The 18694-nt window shown below is 40.2% G+C and overlaps 1 long non-coding RNA gene across 1 annotated transcript; it reads left to right on the forward strand.

The window, feature by feature from the left end:
- Nucleotides 1–509: 509 nt before the first annotated feature.
- Nucleotides 510–8560, forward strand: LOC138752665 (uncharacterized). The gene is made up of 4 exons (XR_011350819.1): nucleotides 510–572; nucleotides 2212–2282; nucleotides 2390–2643; nucleotides 8465–8560. It is a non-coding gene; the product is annotated as an uncharacterized lncRNA (long non-coding RNA).
- The last annotated feature ends 10134 nt before the right edge of the window (nucleotides 8561–18694 follow it).

An 18694-nucleotide genomic window follows, 5' to 3' on the forward strand; every position in this document is an offset into this window, starting at 1 on the left:
ATTTAAAATAACAGGAATAAGTGATTAAATATAAACACTACATGCAGCTCTTCTAGGAGATTGTGGCCAATCCTGTGTCCCCACTTCATACTCCTCTTAAAAATCAGATACCTGGCCAACTTATTAAGGGGCGGCATGGTTGGCGTAGCAGTTAGCGCAATCCCTTTACAGCAGCAGTGATCGGGATTGGGGTTCAAATGCCACACTGTCTGCAAGGAAATTGTTCATTCTCCCTATGCCTGCATGGGTTTTCCCTGGGAGCTCCGGTTTCCTCCCACCGGACAAAATGTACTTGGGGTGTAGATTAATTGGATGTAAATCGGGTGGCATGGACTTGTGGGCTGAAATGGCCTATTACCATGCTGTATGTCTAAATATTAAAAAATTCTAGAACACAGTCATTACACACATAATCTAAAATTGTATATTACAGATATTGCTAGAAAAAAAGTAAAATCTTGCATTGGAACTTACTTTACAGTCATGAAGCACCAAGTTTTGACTTTGGGATATTAATTAAAAAAAATGCTGGAAAACACTCAGTAAGCCAACATCAAAAGAGAAAGAAACAGGTAAATTTTCAGGATGTGAATCTTCCCATCAGAACTTCCAGTAATTCCCTCTGTGTTTCTACCAGCATGTAATATTACTTTGGATTTCTTTGTTTAAGGCGTAAGTAAACTTGGGATGAGAAGCCCTGGAGATCAGGATTCAGTTGTCTAATTTCCTGGAGTGTTGCAATATCACTTAAACTCTGAACTGTGTAGAACAAATATTATAACATTGATTGTAACACAAACATTATTAATCAGATTGTAGACCATATGTTAACTTGGGTATTTACTAATGTACGGGGGGTTAGCTAGTTTTTTGCTTGGGGGCAAATGGGATGAAACTTGTAAACGGGCAATGGGATCGGGGTGACGGATGGGGGGTGTACGCAAAGGAGGGTTAGGGGAGCCCTCGCCCACCAGCCGAACTGCCCTGTGAACAGAACCCGTATAGAGCTTGGCAATAATAGGCGAACTAATGTAACGCGGTGGTAGCATAGTCAGGGCGAGATTGTCCTCTAAAGAGGACAAAGGAGGGATTGTAAGGTAAAACATCATGAGATGGGAATGTGTAGGGAGTTACCCTGTACAGGGCAGTAACAAGAAGGGGAGGTGTCCTTGTACTCCTGTTAGGTAAAACATCATGAGATGGGAATGTACGGGGCAGTAACAAGATGTGAATGCATCCTTGTACTTACAAGATAAGAGAGACATTGATGGATTGAGAGGCAGGAAGCTAGCAGGGAAAGGATAGCAACAGTTTTAGTCATTGGACAAGTAATGATATGATGATGTTCTAAGCACATATCCAAGGGTATAAAAAATCACCATTTTGCTGATAACGGCAGAATGCATTCTCCGACTAACTTTGTTAGTCGCAAGTGTTACAATCCGGTAATAAAGAACAAAGAACCCTGATTTCGACTCAGTCTGGTGTTTGTCTCACTCATTCATGAACAAAGCAGACCTAACAACTGTTAACGGGCAGAAATGTACGTTCTCACACCCTTCGGTTTTGTGCTCAAAATATTTCACATGGACAAGTACTTTTACTGATCTTAAGTTTAAAGGGCATGGGATGTAACGATTGACCTTCTACAAGGATCTTGCAGGATTAGCTGGGAGATCACCCCATGACCCACCATTTTCTGAGCTGAGGTTGCAGTTCAATCTCCTGTCCAGTGGAGTGCTGGGCATCAGAGACTTACACTACATCATTAGATAATTCTGTGATTCTACAATAGGCCAGTTCATAGCCCTGGAAATTTGCCAAGAAATCATAGAATCGCACAGTGGTTTTCAAACTTTTTCTTTCCACTCGCATACAACCTGAAATAATTCCAATGCCAAAGATGCTCTGTGATTAGTATGTTAGTGGAAAGAAAAAACACTGTTTTAATCATACCTCATTGACTTGTAATGTGCAAGGTTTCATAACCCCAAATGAAATGGGCCAATGACCATTTTTTTCAAGCAAAATATTTCAGTAATCACAGAGTACCTAATGGCATAGGGATAACTTAAGGTAGTATGTGAGTGGAAAGAAAAAGTTTGAAAAGCACTTGTCTAGAGAGCCCTTTCAGCCCATCATGTACATCCTGCCTATCAAACACCATTCTATACTGATGCCATTTATCAACATTTCTTTTATATCCTTCAGGACTTGAACTCAAGTTGAACATAGAAAAAATATTGTCAGTCCATTGAAATAAATGGGAGACATCAATATTGGTAAGTGAACATATCTGCTTGCTTAATTCAGTTACTTTAAATGGTTTTCATTATTCAGATATTTTACTTAAAATAGGAATAATTTTAATTTTGTCTTTCTTTGATAGATCCCAGGTGATTTTGAATGTTTGTTAAGATCAAACATGCTCATCAATTTAACAGACAGTCTCATCTGCTGTCAAATCCTCTCCCAAAGTACAACTGGCTAATTGCACTGAGAGATCAAGTTCTGCCTTGTCCCAAGAGCAGGATCCAGCCTTGCAGTGAAAGACCGCATCAGGGTCCACACTGAACACAGAGCGACAAGTGACGACCTTTCACCAATGAATGTCTCAGCCCATTCATTCCAACAGTGTACCAGGTACTACTTTCCTTCAATAAAATCAAATGCTTTTTGTTTTACAGAAATAATTTCACTTGATGCCTTATATTTACATATGCCATCTTGCCATGGAAAAATATTATTTTTTCATATGTCACCATTGAGTCTAAAATTTGAAGTTCCCTATCCATTAGCACATGGATTACAATGGTTCAAGAAGGACTCATCTTGGGCAGGAAGGGAAGAACCAGTAGTGTGCAGATCCATAAGCAAATTTTAAAACCACCATTTATCTCTCTTCTCTCCTGCAATCTGACGGGGTTAATGAGAAGTGTGGTAACTTTTTGAGAAATTGCATCATTCCAGATGTATGATCCCTCTGGGGTCAAACCTAAAATGATCAGTTTAACTTACAATCTCCAAAAGAAAAATAGCTGGTAGATGATGCACAAGTAAACAGCACTGAACAGTTCACACATGTGCATTAACATTTTTTCCTTCCTTTGCCATAAATTATCAATTATCAATGATGAAAGCCTTGCTTCTGGCCATGTAAGAAATGTAGAAATTTTCAGTTACTCATACACTGCCTGCTACGTGGTTTTGGAAGTTAATTCCTCAAAATATAAGGTGAATCCCTTGAAACTAACAAGACTGGCCTCATTTTGGCAGAATTGTTTTTGCTTGTTGTTTTGAAGAAAAAATATGAAATTGAAATCTATTTCCTAACCTCAAGAAATGTAAATACCCTTCTGTAATCTAATTCTTACCCCAATTTGTTGATCAGAAGACCACAAGAAACAGGAAAGGGAAGAAACGATAGAGCTCTTCAAGGAAGTATGTCAATCAATTATATCATGGCCGATCTTCTACAATAACTCCTGCCTCAACCAACCACTTCATCATCCAATTCACTTGGTATTCTGAAATCTATCCATCTCAACTTTGGATATACTTATTAACTGCTCATCCAGACTATACAAAGAAAATAATTTCTGAAGTTGAAGCCCTCTAATTAAGGAAATCTTTCATCACGTCACTCATAAGTAGCCATACTTAACTCCCTTGAGTATATAAGTAGCCTTACTAACTCAAAAGTAGCCATACTTACCTCCCTTGAGAATATAAGTAGCCATACTTACTCATAAGTAGCCATACTTACCTCCCTTGAGAATATGCTCCTTTCATTCTCAGTCTTCAGTATGAGTAAAGCTTCTCAGCAGCTGCCCTGTCAAGATTCAAGGAGTTATACATCATGGAACCGGCCCAAGCCCTTTGGACTAACTTGTCCATACTGACTTTATTGACCTTCTGGACCAATCCTATTTGCCTGTATTTCATTTATATGCCTCTAAACATTTCCTGCTCATGGATCTGTCCAAATGTCTTTTGAATGTCACAAATGTAACTGCTTTCATAGCTTCCCCTGCCAGCTCATTCCAGATATGATCTATCGTTGGAATTAAAAATTGCCTCTTAGGTCCCTCTGAAATTTCTCTCCTCTCACTTTAAGCCTATTAAATTCTAGAATGGTCTACGCTGTAAAAGAAAACACGAACATTCACTTTATCCATGCCTGCCATGATTTTATAACTCAAGCCATCCTGTCCCTGTAACATGTTGGAGAGTCTCTCTGCAACCCTTCCAACCTATTGATATTTCAAATATTTCAACTCCTTGTACAGCTGTATCATGATGTCCCAACTTTTGTACTCAGTACTCTGCCCAATGAAGACAAGCCTGCCGAGCGCTTCCTTGACCACCTTGTAAACCTGAGTAACTGTCATTGCCCTCAGAATTTTGCATGAAATTAAGAACAATGCTCATTCAATTAAATACGCTTAATCATTGGCCTATCTTCTCTTTCTTTCCTCATGGAAGAATCCTCTCATCCCAGCAATCCATCTCGTGAAGCCATGCTGGGCCTATTCTGAGTCTGCAGATACTAACATATTAAGAGAATATATATAAAAAATCTTAATGTAATTCTCCTAAAATAAAATACTACAGACATTAGAAATCTGAAATAAAACTGGAAGACAAAATATTCGGACATATGTTTCTTAACTGATTGACAAAATTACTTCTTCCACTATTAACACCCTACAGCAATTCCACATTCATCAACTCGAAGGCACAACCATTGACAAGAATGCAGTTGTTTCTTTCCCTATTTAATTGTTCTGACAACCTGCTAACATTGGCAACCTTAGGTGGACATGTCACAATAGGTTTCATTATATGATTACCTGCCACTATGTTGCATTGGTCCCCAGCACATCCATTTTTTAGCCTGTCCAATTAACCCCATTGGTTGGCAAACAGATAGACTTTTCAGGACCCTCAAAACTGTTCACTGCTAGTTATCATCCATATTTCCCAATTCTGCTATTTCTATTCCAAACCAAAGCAAGATATAAAGGGATTCTTGAAGCTTTTATGATATTGAGATGAACTGATCATGTCAATGGAGAGGTACCATTTCCAAATGTTGAAAAGTCAAAGTTGGACATCCATCCATCATATAATGATATAGTTCTACAGCTTTGGCCCAACATACACTTCTATGATAATCCCATTTTGCCACATTGGATTATATCCTTCTATGCCTTGTCAATTTAATTGCAAGTCTTAATGATTCTGAAACATAATAAATGTATCTGATTTCGCCACCTTCTCTGGCAGGTCATTCGAGATATCTGCCATTCTGTGTGTGCAAAGCTTACCCCTCAGATCCCCTTTAGAACTCCTTCCTCTCACCTTAAATCTATGCCCACTTGTCTTTGAAACCGCTACCATCTGAAAAAAAAAGATTTTTAGCTCTCTACCCTCTCCATACCAGTCCTTATCTGTCAAGAAACCTCTCAGTATCCTTTGCCCCAGGGAAAACAGCCTATCCAATCTGTCATTGTTATTGTACCAGACACGTAAATAGGTTCTTCTATGACATTTAATGAAGTGGAATCTGAAATAAGAATCTGAGAACAGAACAGTGGCGATGGTGCAGCAGTTAGTACTGCTGTATCACAGTTCCAACAACCTAAGTTTGATCTTGACTTCCAGGGTTGTGGATTTATGACATCATCTACAAATGGGCACACACTAATGCCAAATTTAATTTCACCATAATTATCTTTGAAATGATAATATATTCTCATGTTCCAACTAGAGTGTTCATATCAAGGCATTGTATGATTGCTTTGCTATGCCACATTTTTACCATCTAACAATATTATGCTAGTCTGACTCCAGAACACAACGAACAGTGAGCTCTGTGCTTTTGGGGACTCCAATGCAAGCTGTCCCCTTCTTCCTAATTTATCTTTGATATGCGCAATTTAGTTTCACAATTGATCATCAGTGCAGATTTCTGTGCAAATCTGTGTCTGAACACATAACGTTCACAGTAAACTTGATTTGTTTCTCTTTAGCATCTTCCATATTCAAAAAAGGTTTTATGTTACTGATATTATCCATCTCTTGAATGGGCCTCTCACTGGCACTATTTTTTGTACTTGTTTATACCCTGTACTTAATCTTTATAATGCTAAGCCCTGTTCACTTTAACTTACTGTAATTTTTATTTTATTGTTGCATTGTCTGCTTTACTTGACTGGATTGATTTGCCTGGATAGCATACAAAACAAAGCTTTTCACCATTTCTTGGTGCACATGACAATGGAACAATGAGATACAAATTCATGATATCCCCAATCATTTTGTAAATAAAATGTATACCCGGTTAATTCTGTAAATTAGGCAGTTCAGCCACCAATTTGTTCACAACTGGCTCCCACAAACAATGTTCAGCTTTGTGTTTTTAAATGTTGAGTGAGGGATAAATATTGACCTGGATACTTAGGAGAATTCACCTCCTCTTCAACATTTTCCATCTTGAGAGTATTAACCAATGGTCAACTCAGCCTCTCCGCTGAAGGATAACACCTTTAAAGTAAAGCACTACCTGAAATGTCAGCCTGGACGTTTGTCCTTAAGTCTTTGAAGTGGGATTTGAAATTTAAGGATTTTTAAATATCACCGTGTGCTACCAAATTACTCAAAAGAGCTGAGTTTTGTTCTGTTGAAATGAGTTCATCAAATTATGATTAATTTCATTGTGTTTTATCAGATATAAAAAGTTTTTTTGGAGATTCTCAGCTTCGTCATTATAGTATCTCTTCAGAAAATTTACATTAAAGTTCATGTTGACTTAAGTGGTGGAAGGCATTAGGGTTATCATAATTCAGTGATCTGGAGCAACCTCATATTCCCATAATTACTGCTTTAAGTGATTCCAGAAATTTTTTCCTCAGATTCCAAAACTGAACTGATACATTTCCACATGAAAGATTATGAATTAAGCTCAAATCTTTTGGGATCCAGAAGGAAATCCTGGACTGGATAAGAACTTGGCCAAAGGGGACAAAATAGTGGTTACTGGTTAAAGGAGCAATGTTGAGATGGGAATGTTCCTCAGTGGATGTCTTGAGGTTCAGTCAGAACATTTTGTTTTTGATATGCATCAGTAAGTTGGATTTTGAAGGTCAATTCAAAACCATAAATTACAGTGGGAATGTGAATCTATGGGAACACATGGAATCGGAGAAGTGATTTTTGAAATTACAAGAACCAAGCAAAATATTTAAGTCAGCAAAATAATGTCAGAGGAAATGTCAAACAGGTGATTGCATGGAAATATTTGGGAGTGAGAAATGGAGCATTGTCAACACAGCCCAGACGATCAACATAAAATTCCTCCTTCTCAACATCCATTCCACCTCCACTTCCTGTTGCCTCAAAAAACTCATACCATAGCAGCCATATTCACTCCTCCTCCATCTGCCAGGGAAAAGATTCATTATTCAATCGTGCACCACCAGATGTAAGGACAGTTTCTCACTGTTATCAGAGTCCTGAATGAACATTTGTAAAATAATGTTCCCTGAATTCCATTCTTACTGATCTCTCCTTGTCATTTTGAACTGTGAACTGTGTTTTATTTGCTGAAATGATGCCTGATTCGCTTGCGGGATAACATGCAAAACAATCCTTCTCTCTGTACCTTGGAACACTAAACTTTGATGTATGGAAAGCATGTAGAGTCCATCAATTACATGGAATTGGGTAAGATGGGAATGAAAGAAAACTCAATATTGGATAGATTTAACAGGAAGAGAGGTTTTCATTTCTGTAATATGTTTCATAATCTTTGGGTAAAATTATATGCTTTAAAACTAGCTACTAACTATATTAACTGCTAAAATGTAGGAAATGAAGCAGCAAACTTGTACACAAGCAGCAAATAGAATTTGTGTTGCACATTTCATTAATCTTCAACAATATCAAGTATTAATTCATCACACTATTATTACCTAAACTAATCCTAGATTCACTACAATTAATTACTTAATATTTTAGAAGCATTGCATTATTTATTGGTGAAAAGTTATTGATTATCCCCTATTGCACCTTTGCTCCAAATGAAATTTCCTGGCTCCAATTGTGAACTCTGAGGAACATAAATAAAGGTATCAGTTGATGTTATTGTCAGTAATTAATGGTGTGGAATTGCACTGAATAGCCCAAATTGATTATTCTGGTGTGGTTAACATCACATTGTTGTGATATAATATTTAGGAATACATTTTCATAATTTTATGAATCAAGAAAATAATCCTGAAGGTCAACATAAAAAATAATTATTTCTTATTTTACACAAATGAAGCAGCTTTAGCAATGTAATTTGTAGCATCACTTGTTCATTTTACTTTAAAAAGGTGGTTTTAAAAGGCATGTATACTGAGTACTTGTAAGTAACCAATATACTTGGTATGTTTGCTCCATGTTCCAATCTCTGCAGTGACTGTATCTCCCTGCTGATCATATTGTTTGTGGACCTGGAATAGACTTGATGAATCAGGGCAAAATTACAGAAGACAATGGGCAACTTTGAATAAGGAGGTATTTATTATTCATTGTTGTTGGCAATTTAGGTATAGTCTTATTGTATTCATAAATTGATACATTAGTACCCTTATCGTAGACTGCTCCAACAGCGTACAAGGACTATCACAGATCATTTTTTTACACCAGGATTATTGTGAATAATTTATGATCCATCTTATGTATTTATTGCCTTTTTTAATTTAATTACCATATATTTTGGTATAAAAGTCGACCACACTTTTTCAGTCTCATTTTAAGGGTTTATGGTATATCTGGCATATGAGTTGACCCCATTTTCTACTGCCTGATGTACTCTGTTTTTTGTTTTTTTAAATTTTTTTTATTTTTCGCACTGTGAACCATATTAATCAAAATACATACAAACATTTCCCTCTTAAATATACACAGTGGCATTTTCTCCCCTTTTTTCCCCCCTGCCTTCCCTCCCCCCTTCCCACCCCCCTCCAAACCCATTTAACGTGCCTGATGTACTCTGTTGACTGGAGTATAAGTTGACCCCCAAAGCTTGTGATGCCTGAGATGGGGCATTGACTCACTCATACATCACGTGGATTGATCTGCTGGGCATTGGCTGGAGGTGATTGCTATCATGGAAGGTCCATCGACGCAACACAACTCACAACAAAAATATAAAGTGAGCTTTAAGTTGAAAGTAATAGAAATGACCAAGAAAACCAACTGCGCCACTGGAAGATAATGTGATGTGCGTGAGAAGTTGGTAAGGGATGGAGGAAGAAAGAAGAGATTATAAGAAAAAGGCAAATGTTCTTTGAGAAAAGGAATTACTCGTTGGCCAGAGTTGGAAAATCACGTTGCAGAATGTGGACGTGAACGGAGGCAAGATTGCTACATAGTCACCCAAAATAAAATAAGAGCATTTGCACTGCAGTGGGCAAAGTCACACCCAGACCTCAGTAATGATTTTGAGACTGCAGTCAGCTGGTTCAATTATTTTCATGAACATGAAAAATCTGGTATTACACCAAAACACAAAAATTGCACAGAAACTACCAAAAGATCTTGATCATAAAGTTGTAACTTTTCACCAGTTTATTATACGAAACTGACAGACACCCCAGTTTGCATTGGTAAATATCGGAAACATGCACAAAATACCCATGAATTTTGACAGGATAGGGAATAGAACAGTGGAATGGAAAGATGTTAAAACTGTGCAAACCAGAAGTACAGCCCAAGAAAAGACCAGGTTTACCGTGGTGTTATCGTGCATGGCTCACGGGACAAATTTAAGACCCATGGTAATCCTGAAGTGCAAACTTAAGCCTAAAATAAAATTCAAACAGATATTTGTACATTTTCATGAAAGGATGGATGGATAAAAATGGTGTAAAACTATGGATAGACAATGTGTGGAATAGGCAGCCAGGTGGTTTACGCAAAGAACGGAGTTTGCTGGTTTACTGACTGTGATCTTCCAAGGAGAAAAATCAAGGATCACAGGGAATGTTTGAGGTGCACACATATGGGCGTGCTTAATGGGATGCTAGAGAACAACATAAGGGTAAGTGGAATGATACAGTGATGCCAAAAATAGTTCACAGCCTTTTTATCTCCAGCAGCTCAGCTTCAATCCTGACCTCTGTTTATGCATTGTGTGGAATTTGTGATTGTGGGGGCTTCTTCTGGGTGCTCCAGTTTCCTCCAACATCCTAAAGATGTCCTGGTGGTTAGATTAATTGATTGCTAGGCAGGAATAGCAGGTGGGTGTTAATGGGCATTTTTGAGAGATTAGGACCCAGGAAAGAGTAGGGAAATGGAACTGCTCTGGGAACTGGTATCAGCTTGATGGGCAAAACAACCTTACATGTTGCAAGCAAATATGTGAAAAAGCTCCATTGGGACATAAATACCAACATGGATAGATTGATCTAAATAGCTCGTGTCTGTACTGTATATTCAACAATAAAAAAACTATAGTCAGAAGAAAAATACATCTCTAAAGAACAAAATACCAGAAAACAAACCATATTATGCAATTGCTGGGATCTCTCTTCCTCACTCCCTCTTCCTTTATATTTCCTAAAATTGATCTCTCTAAGTAACCTATTGGTCATCTACCCAAATATCAACAGAATGTCAAATGTTGTTTGATAATCGCCTTTGCAAAGTGCCCTGGGATGTCTAAACGAAGGCCTAAGGTAAGTGCAAAGTAATGGAAATGTTCATATGCTTTCTTGTTTTGAGTTTTTCATATGTAGAACCTGTAAGACTAAACACAGTTATTTAAAATTTAGCAAAGAAGCACCAAAGCTTGTGTAATTTTGAATTTTGGGCTAATTACGTCCATATAGAAAAAATAGAAACAGATTACCCATCAAGTAACAGTAAAAGGAGTCACCATGTTAATGAAGCAGCCTTAATTCTAAAGGAATGGACAGTTACAACAGTAAATCAAGGGTTTGGTTTTAATTTATTTTGAATAGCTACAAGGCGCACAATAAAGCTATCATTTCAGTAAATCAGTTTGCTGCTGCAATGTTCTCCTGCCTTTTTCTCTGTCCACATCTCCTAGTTTTGCGGCAGGCGGATGTTGATGCTTTTTGTTATGTCTCTTTCGAATGCATGGAGGTGAACTAACTCGTCATCCCCAATATAATAGGTGGCCTAGGCTATTCAGATTCTTCCCTTTGCAGCTGTCAATGTCGCATTGACTTTCTGTCAGGGTTGCTCGCTTATTGTTTGTGAGTTTGATTAAAAAAAAACAAAAAAAAACAAAATGCAATTACCCAGGTTATAGGACCAGACTCTATCACTCATATGGATAATCTCAGGGTAATGTGACAAGCATTCCCATGGCAACTGGAGGAAGAACTTCAGTCCAAAGAGTTTGTCTTCTCATCTTTCTGCTTATTGTGTAATGGATTAAAACTTCCTTCTCAAATGCTACAGAGCTGCAGTGAGGAAGCCACCATTTCAAAGTGTTCACAGCAATGTGTCGGCTCTGCTTGGCAGACCAAGGGAAACTTGAAAGCATTTTTCGGTGTGTCTGCAAACTCACAGCCATGTGCAACTTTAGTTTTAAGTTAAATTGATGTGCTTTTGGCTGACGATAATAAGCAGTATCCCTGCTCACAGCGGGACTTTCAAGCTTTTTTCCTTGCACATGTGACTGAACATCACAGTTGGATAAAATATTTAATGAACCAGGTCTTGGTTAAGTGTTATTTGAGATTTCTTTCTTTTTTTCTTAAAGGGGAACGAAAATGCACTCCATTTCCCCCTGTATAGTATCCGCGGCACTGTCGGGCAGCACACTGACTATGCTACCAGAATTGTCGCCTCACGGTTCTAGTAGCTCAGGTTCATTCCTGACCTCAGGTGCTGTCTGTGTGGAGTTTGCATGTTTCCCTGCGATCACGTAAGTTTCCTCTGGGTCCTCACATTTCTTGCCACATCCCAAAGGCGTTGTTAGGTTAATTGTGAACAAAGAGAAGCTGGACAGACTCAGCAGATCTGGCAGAGAAATAAATCAGTCAACAATTCAGAGTCTTCCAGCTTCTCTACGTTCACTCATGATTAGAGCATCTGACTTTTTTTGTGTGGTTTGCTTGGTCAATTGTCCCTACTGAGAAGATGAGTGGTAGAACCTATGAATCAATGAATGGAAATAGGGGAAGATTAAATTGAGTTTGGGTAGATTTAATGTAAGGTGCTTGTCATCATAGACATTATGGTTACTGACTGCTGTTTCCATGCTGTATCTCTCCATGCTTCTATAACTCTATGCTTTCCTTGCCACAGTGCTGCCGTGAATTCTACTTTTCAAGCAAATGCTGATGACTTCCATTCCATCCATTTCTGCAGTTCAGTTTATCTTCACAGAAGAATGACAATTTGCTGCCTTATAATATACGTTTCCATAAAGATTGTTTTTCTTCTTAATTACAATATTATAATTATAAACATGTATCTAATTCTATTCAATTTCCAAATAATATCTGTATTTTCCAAAATCCCTTTCCTTATTGTCATGGCCATAATTAAAAACTGCAAAGTCAAACTAACCCAATGACATTGAAAATAAAAATATATAAACAAATGCTGAAATCTGAAATAAATAGTTATTTAATGCTGGAAAAGCTCACGTAGAGTGAGAAGCAGTTGATGCTTCAGTTGAGAGCAGCACAGCACAGCACTGTCTCATACACCGGGTCTAATCCTATCCTTAGCTGCCATCAGTGTGGTACCTATACATTCTCTCCGTGAACGTGTGGTTTCCTCCAATTGCTCTAATTTCCTCCAACTCTTCAAAGACTTGTGATTTGGAAGGTTAATCAGCCACTGTAAATTGCCTCTCATGTGTAGGTGAGTGGTAGAATCTGGGGGAAATTATTGCAATGTGGGAAGAATAAAAATAGGATTAATATTCTGATGACCCTTTGTTAGAGAGAAATAAAATAGACTGCTCTGCTCCTTTCTTTATGGTCTGCTATTCAAGTGATCATTGCTGATTGGGTTATAATTTTAACTTTGCATTCAAGGCTACCCCTGAGAACCTTACACCCACTTCAGAAAGGACTTATGCTCTAATTGTCTCATTCCTAATGGCGTTCGTTCTCAGGACTGAACTATTTACTTGGAATCTTGCCTCTGATCCAATTGTAAGTTATCATGGTGTACATCAAAACCAATGTACTTGAGGTCACCCCCCAATGTTCACACACATGGTCATCTCCAAGGGGATACCTGGCTAATCTATTTCATCCCTGTGCACTCTTAACACATGTCCCCAGATACCCCACCGCACCTCCTTCACTGTCCATCATGATCAACCACAAGGGCATTTATATCTGTCCTCTCTGCTTTCAATGAGCAATGCAAGAAAACCATAAGAGAAAATGTCCATATTAAATCCTCTATGAAATGTGACTCATATTCCACAAAGCACATCCATTTAACAATCCCTCTATAACCTTCAAGTTCAAGTCGAAGTTCAAATGTGTTATCATAGTGCAACCCATCCAACTCTGAGATTCTTTTATCTCCAGGCCAGGCAGAACTTCCACTTATTGGTAACTGTAGATGTCACTCAAGCAAAAGATATGTATACAAAGAGAAATATAAACAAAGAAAGGAATGTAAATAAACTGTGTGCAAATGTAGAGAAAAACTGTGCAAAGTAAGAGTTGTTAAATGAGTCTCTGATTGAGTCTATTGTTTAGGAGTCTGATGGCTGTAGGGTAGCAAATGTTCCTGAATCAGGTGATATGAGCCCTGTGCACCTATACTTCTATCCTGATGTCAGCAGCAAGAACAGAGCATTTCCTGGTTGGCCAGAAAACTCGATAATTGCTGCTACTCTCCAATGGCAATGTTCCATGCAGATTTTCTCAATGGTAGGGAGAGTTTTGCCTGTTATGTACAGGGCTGAGAGCACTACCTTTTGCAGGGCTTTTCCGCTCAGAGGTATGGGTGCCTCCATACCAGGCCATGATGCAGCTGATCAGTACAGTTTCAACTACATGTCTTTAGAAGCTTGCCAAGATTTCTAATCTCATACCAAACCTTTGCAAACTCCTGAGGAAGTTGAGGCACTGATGTATTTTCTTCATGTGATTAGTATGTCGGGTCCAGGAAAGTTCAACTGAAACAGTGACTCCCAGGAATTTAAATTTGGTCATCCTCTCCACCGCTGTCCCCCCCCCCCCCCCACCCCACCCCCACCCCCCACCTCCCCGATAGTCACTGAATCGTACACCTCTGGTTTTCTTTCCTAAAGTCTTCAATCAGCTCCTTGGTCTTGGTGACATTGAGTGTGAGGTTGTTGTTAACACACCATTCAGCTAAGTTTTCAGGCTCCCTCCAGTATACAGAATCATCGCCCTTTTATATACAGCCCACTACCGTGGTGTTGATGGTGTTGTTGTAATACCAAGCCTCATTGTCAAAGGTGTACAGTGAGTAGCGCAAGATTTATAATTTTCTGTGATGGTACAAGCTCTAGTTAACACATACATATCCAGTACATGTTCTTTCCAAGTGTAGCAAACCACTTAGGGATCCTATCTACTTACTATCTTCTTTTGTTAGTAGATGTTACATATTACCTGTTGATGGTTTGGAGTGATTAATGCCATAGTACCTGGCCTCAGGATCTCTTAAACACCACATCAGATGATGAGTCAATGCTTCATGCTCACTTTTCCTATGTCTCCTTAGCAGAGAGTAGAAAAGGAACTTGTCACAAAGCCAATACTGTATGGAAACAGGCCCTTCAGCCCTATTGACTGTTCTGGTGAACAGCCATCCACTTGCACGAATATTATACTATTCCCAATTTATTCCTCCCATCAACATTCCCCACATTCCACCACTCACTGATGCGCGAGCAACAAATAACTTATCAATCTGTGCAGTCTTGGGATGTCAGAGGAAATTGAAGACCCGATGGAAACTCACACGGCCACAGGGAGAGTGCAAACTCTACGCAGTCAGAACAAGGTCAGGATTGAACTCAGATCACTGGATTTTTCTCAGCAAAGGATAACCCTGAAACATATGCTTCCCCCCACCCCCCCCACCAGCCAAGAGCAATAATTAACTCCTCATTTAGAGCAGAAGTCTATTTCACTTTTCTGAATTCATGCCAACCAGCAAACCTTCCATTTCTTGGTCAATATTCCTACAGATTTTTTTTCTGGGTGACCGTCCAGATAACTTTTCACAGTTCAGAGAGCCATTGCCTCACCGTGCCAGCAACCCAGGTTAAATCCCAACCTCTGGTGCTGCCTGTGTAGTGTTCATACATTCTCCTATGCCCACATTGTTCTCCATCAAGAGCTCCAGTGTTGTCCCACATTCCAAAGATGAACATGTTGGTAGGTTAATTGGCTGCTGTAAATTTCTCAGTGTGAGTTGTAGAATCTGGTGGAAATAATGGGCATTTGGAGAAAAATATATTGAGATTAATGTTGTAATTGGATACCTCTTTGTGATCTGTGCTCTATGACTGTAACTCAGTTGGCACGAAGAGACTTCAAAACTGTTGAAAATCCTTTCTCATTGTACATGCTTCCAACAGCAGAGGCTATGCCAAGCTCGTTACTAACATCTACCTGACCTCCTTTAATGTGAAGGATCAAAAACATTCACATTAGTTGTTGAATGGTTTTGGTCTGATTGTAGTGTAGTTTGATACTTTATGGATTATCTCAAACCTGATAAAATTTGCAGTAATTGTGGTTACAAGAAGAGCAATGGTAAACTGCCTAAATGACTACCGACCAGTTGCACTCACAGCACAAATGATGAAGTGTTTTGAGAGGCTGGTGTTGAAGAATATTAGTTCCTGCCTGAGCGGCGACATGGACCTGTAATGGAGGATTTAGACCATTCTTTTGCTTATGCAAGGCTGTATGCATGTGAATCAAATGACATAATCAATCTAATTTCCACCTTTGAGAATAATGTATGCATGTGAATCAGAAGACATAATCTAAATTGCACCATGCAGAGATGCATTTGTCTTTTGTTGGTCGCAGACTGTCAGGAGACCTTGAAGATAAGTAAACCATTTATTCAGGGTGATGGGCTATGAGTAAGCAATTTTTGGGTAATATAAGCCATGGTCCCGCTGCTGAAGTATCAGACTCTCTGAGGGGTGGAAACGTCTCTCAGCAAGAAGAATTTCTAGAGTCCAACCAACGTTCCAGTCGGGGGAGGTGGGGAAACTGCTACCGGCACCCCGACAACCTACTACAAGTGTGCGGTCGTTGCCTTGCTTCGGCAGTTGGGACCAGTCCAGGCGTTGATAAGTATAATTGGGAAGGGCTTGCATATTGTAGTTTGAAATCAGCTTCAGATTTAGTAATAAAGATTTGTATAAACTGAAGTGCTCTCGGCGTGTGTCTGTTTTCTTTCGGAAGCTCAAACACTGTTGACCAATCTAAAATGAACTAAGTGAGAGGTACAAGTTTACCAGAACAATTGGTGCTGCGACCAGGATTGGTCTCGAGATGTTTCGCCGAAAGAAAGAGGTGAGCCCTGAGCAGTTCTTGATTCTGGGATGGACTTCCAAAGACGATGGGTTTGGCATGATGACCAATACTCTGTCTTTGTTGGGACCTCCCATTAGTTGGGATGAGAGGTTAGATCCATCAAGTGCGCCTCTGGGAGAGCAGGTTGCCACTCTCCTTCGAGAAAGTAAATTTCCTGATAAAAAGGGGACGCTGACGGACGGTTTTTGGCTGCTGGCCACAGCCTTACACCGCGCCGTTCAGCGAGAAGCAGAATTAGTTCAGTGAGAAGTAGAATCCCAGCACAAGAGAGAGCAACTAGAGGAGAAGATAGAAGCCATGCAACAACGCTGTTCCATGATGAGCGAGATTGTTCGCACCAGTCAGGACCAAGCCACAGAATGGGAGGATAAGCATGTCCAAACGATCTGCTGTAATATTAAACTCCGGCAGCAGCTCAGTGCAGATAAGGAAAAGCAAGGGGTAGAATCCAATCTACATCGTATTCGTGCCATAATAAGGAATGGCGATGATCCTGATGTAATTGATGATTTGAACGGGAATATCTGGTATGATGTAATGGTAGAGATTGAAGGGATAGATGCCCCGGCCTCCCAAGCGGACACAGACAGGGGAAGGTACCCGAATCCCTGCTTATGCTCTATTCCCCCCCCCCCCACCGCCCCACGGGATGGCCTGGGCCTCCTCCCGTCCACTGGGTAGAGGGCCCTGTGGGCCAAAGTGGGAACAGGGGTTGGGAGCAGTCAACGATTCGTGACTACTCTATAAAAGAGCTGGCCACCATTGGAGATCGATTTAGGCAAAAGATGGGAGAAACTCTGGCGGCCTGGCTCCTGTGTGTTTGGAAACAAGGAAGGGGTAATGTATATTTAACCCCTGAGGAATTGTTTGGATTAGGAACATTGACTACTGATATCCGGGTCACTGCTGAGCTACGTGTTAGAAGGAGAGGGGTGGATTACTTACTTGCCACTCTAGGGTATGCCCTGTTACAAGTATACCCGTCACCAGTAGATTGGAATTTACATTTCCAGACAATTGGGGCACCCCAGAGGAGGGTATAGCAGTAATTCGTCAACAGGCCATGGCCTCTGCCTTGTATGCAGGGTGTTTAAGGCTGTGGGTACGTGGGGGGGGAGCCCTGACGAAGAGATGTTCACTGCCGGAATGCATACCCGATTGGTTCATTCCGCCCAACCCATTGTACGGGGACTGGTTCTGTCTGTAACTAGTCCACTAATTGGGCACCCTGTGTCTGAGGTGGTGCATGCCTTATCTGGGTTTCGAGAATTAGAGTTGGGAGGTAAAATCCACTCACGTACAACCCAGATTAAATCAGACAAGCAGGATGAAAGGAGAGGGACTGCTGCTAGTAACGGACCAACATGAAAGGACCTTTTTCTATCCTTGTTAAAGTTAGGCGTACCTAAAAGTGATATTGATGGGAAACCTACCGTGGACCTTTATACCCTTTATAAGAAGAAGGCAGGGGAACATCATCCCCAGCTGTTGAGTCCTCTTGGCCCAGCTGTGCCTTCTGCTCCCATTGCTGCTCCTATCGAGCTAGCTTCTCTTGCTCCAGTGATGAGATACAACAATTGGTTAAAAAGTCTCTTATGGAAAATAGTAGCATGTGGTCCTGGAAGCCCCCGAACCTTACTAAGGCATGAGGGTGCGGGCGGGATTCCCGTGTCTACTCCATTGAGATACGATGGATACACGGGGACCCGCGGCCCTACATACTGTTAACAATCCATTGGGATGGGGGTAATGACCACCAATATTTGGCCTTGGTCGATACCGGAGCGGAGCACTCGGTGATTCCTGGTAACCCCGACCTCTGGACTGGACCGACATTTCGAATAGAGGGGATGGGAGGAGCGATCACCCTGGCAAAGGAAATAAAAGTCCGTGCCACGGTGGGTGATGGGCCTTCCCCTGTATGCTTACATGCCCTGGTGGCTGCTACTGACGAGTGTATCCTGGGTATCAATATGTTGGCTGGTACGGCCCTTAATACTAGCCAAGGGGTATTTGCATTTGGATTTCGGACTATTACCAAAAGACTAGTGGTAGGTCGGGCTAAATGGGATCCTGTGATGGTGCCTCCCCCCCCCCCACATCCC

This window comes from Narcine bancroftii, chromosome 2 (assembly GCF_036971445.1).
Source record: "Narcine bancroftii isolate sNarBan1 chromosome 2, sNarBan1.hap1, whole genome shotgun sequence".
NCBI lineage: Eukaryota > Metazoa > Chordata > Chondrichthyes > Torpediniformes > Narcinidae > Narcine > Narcine bancroftii.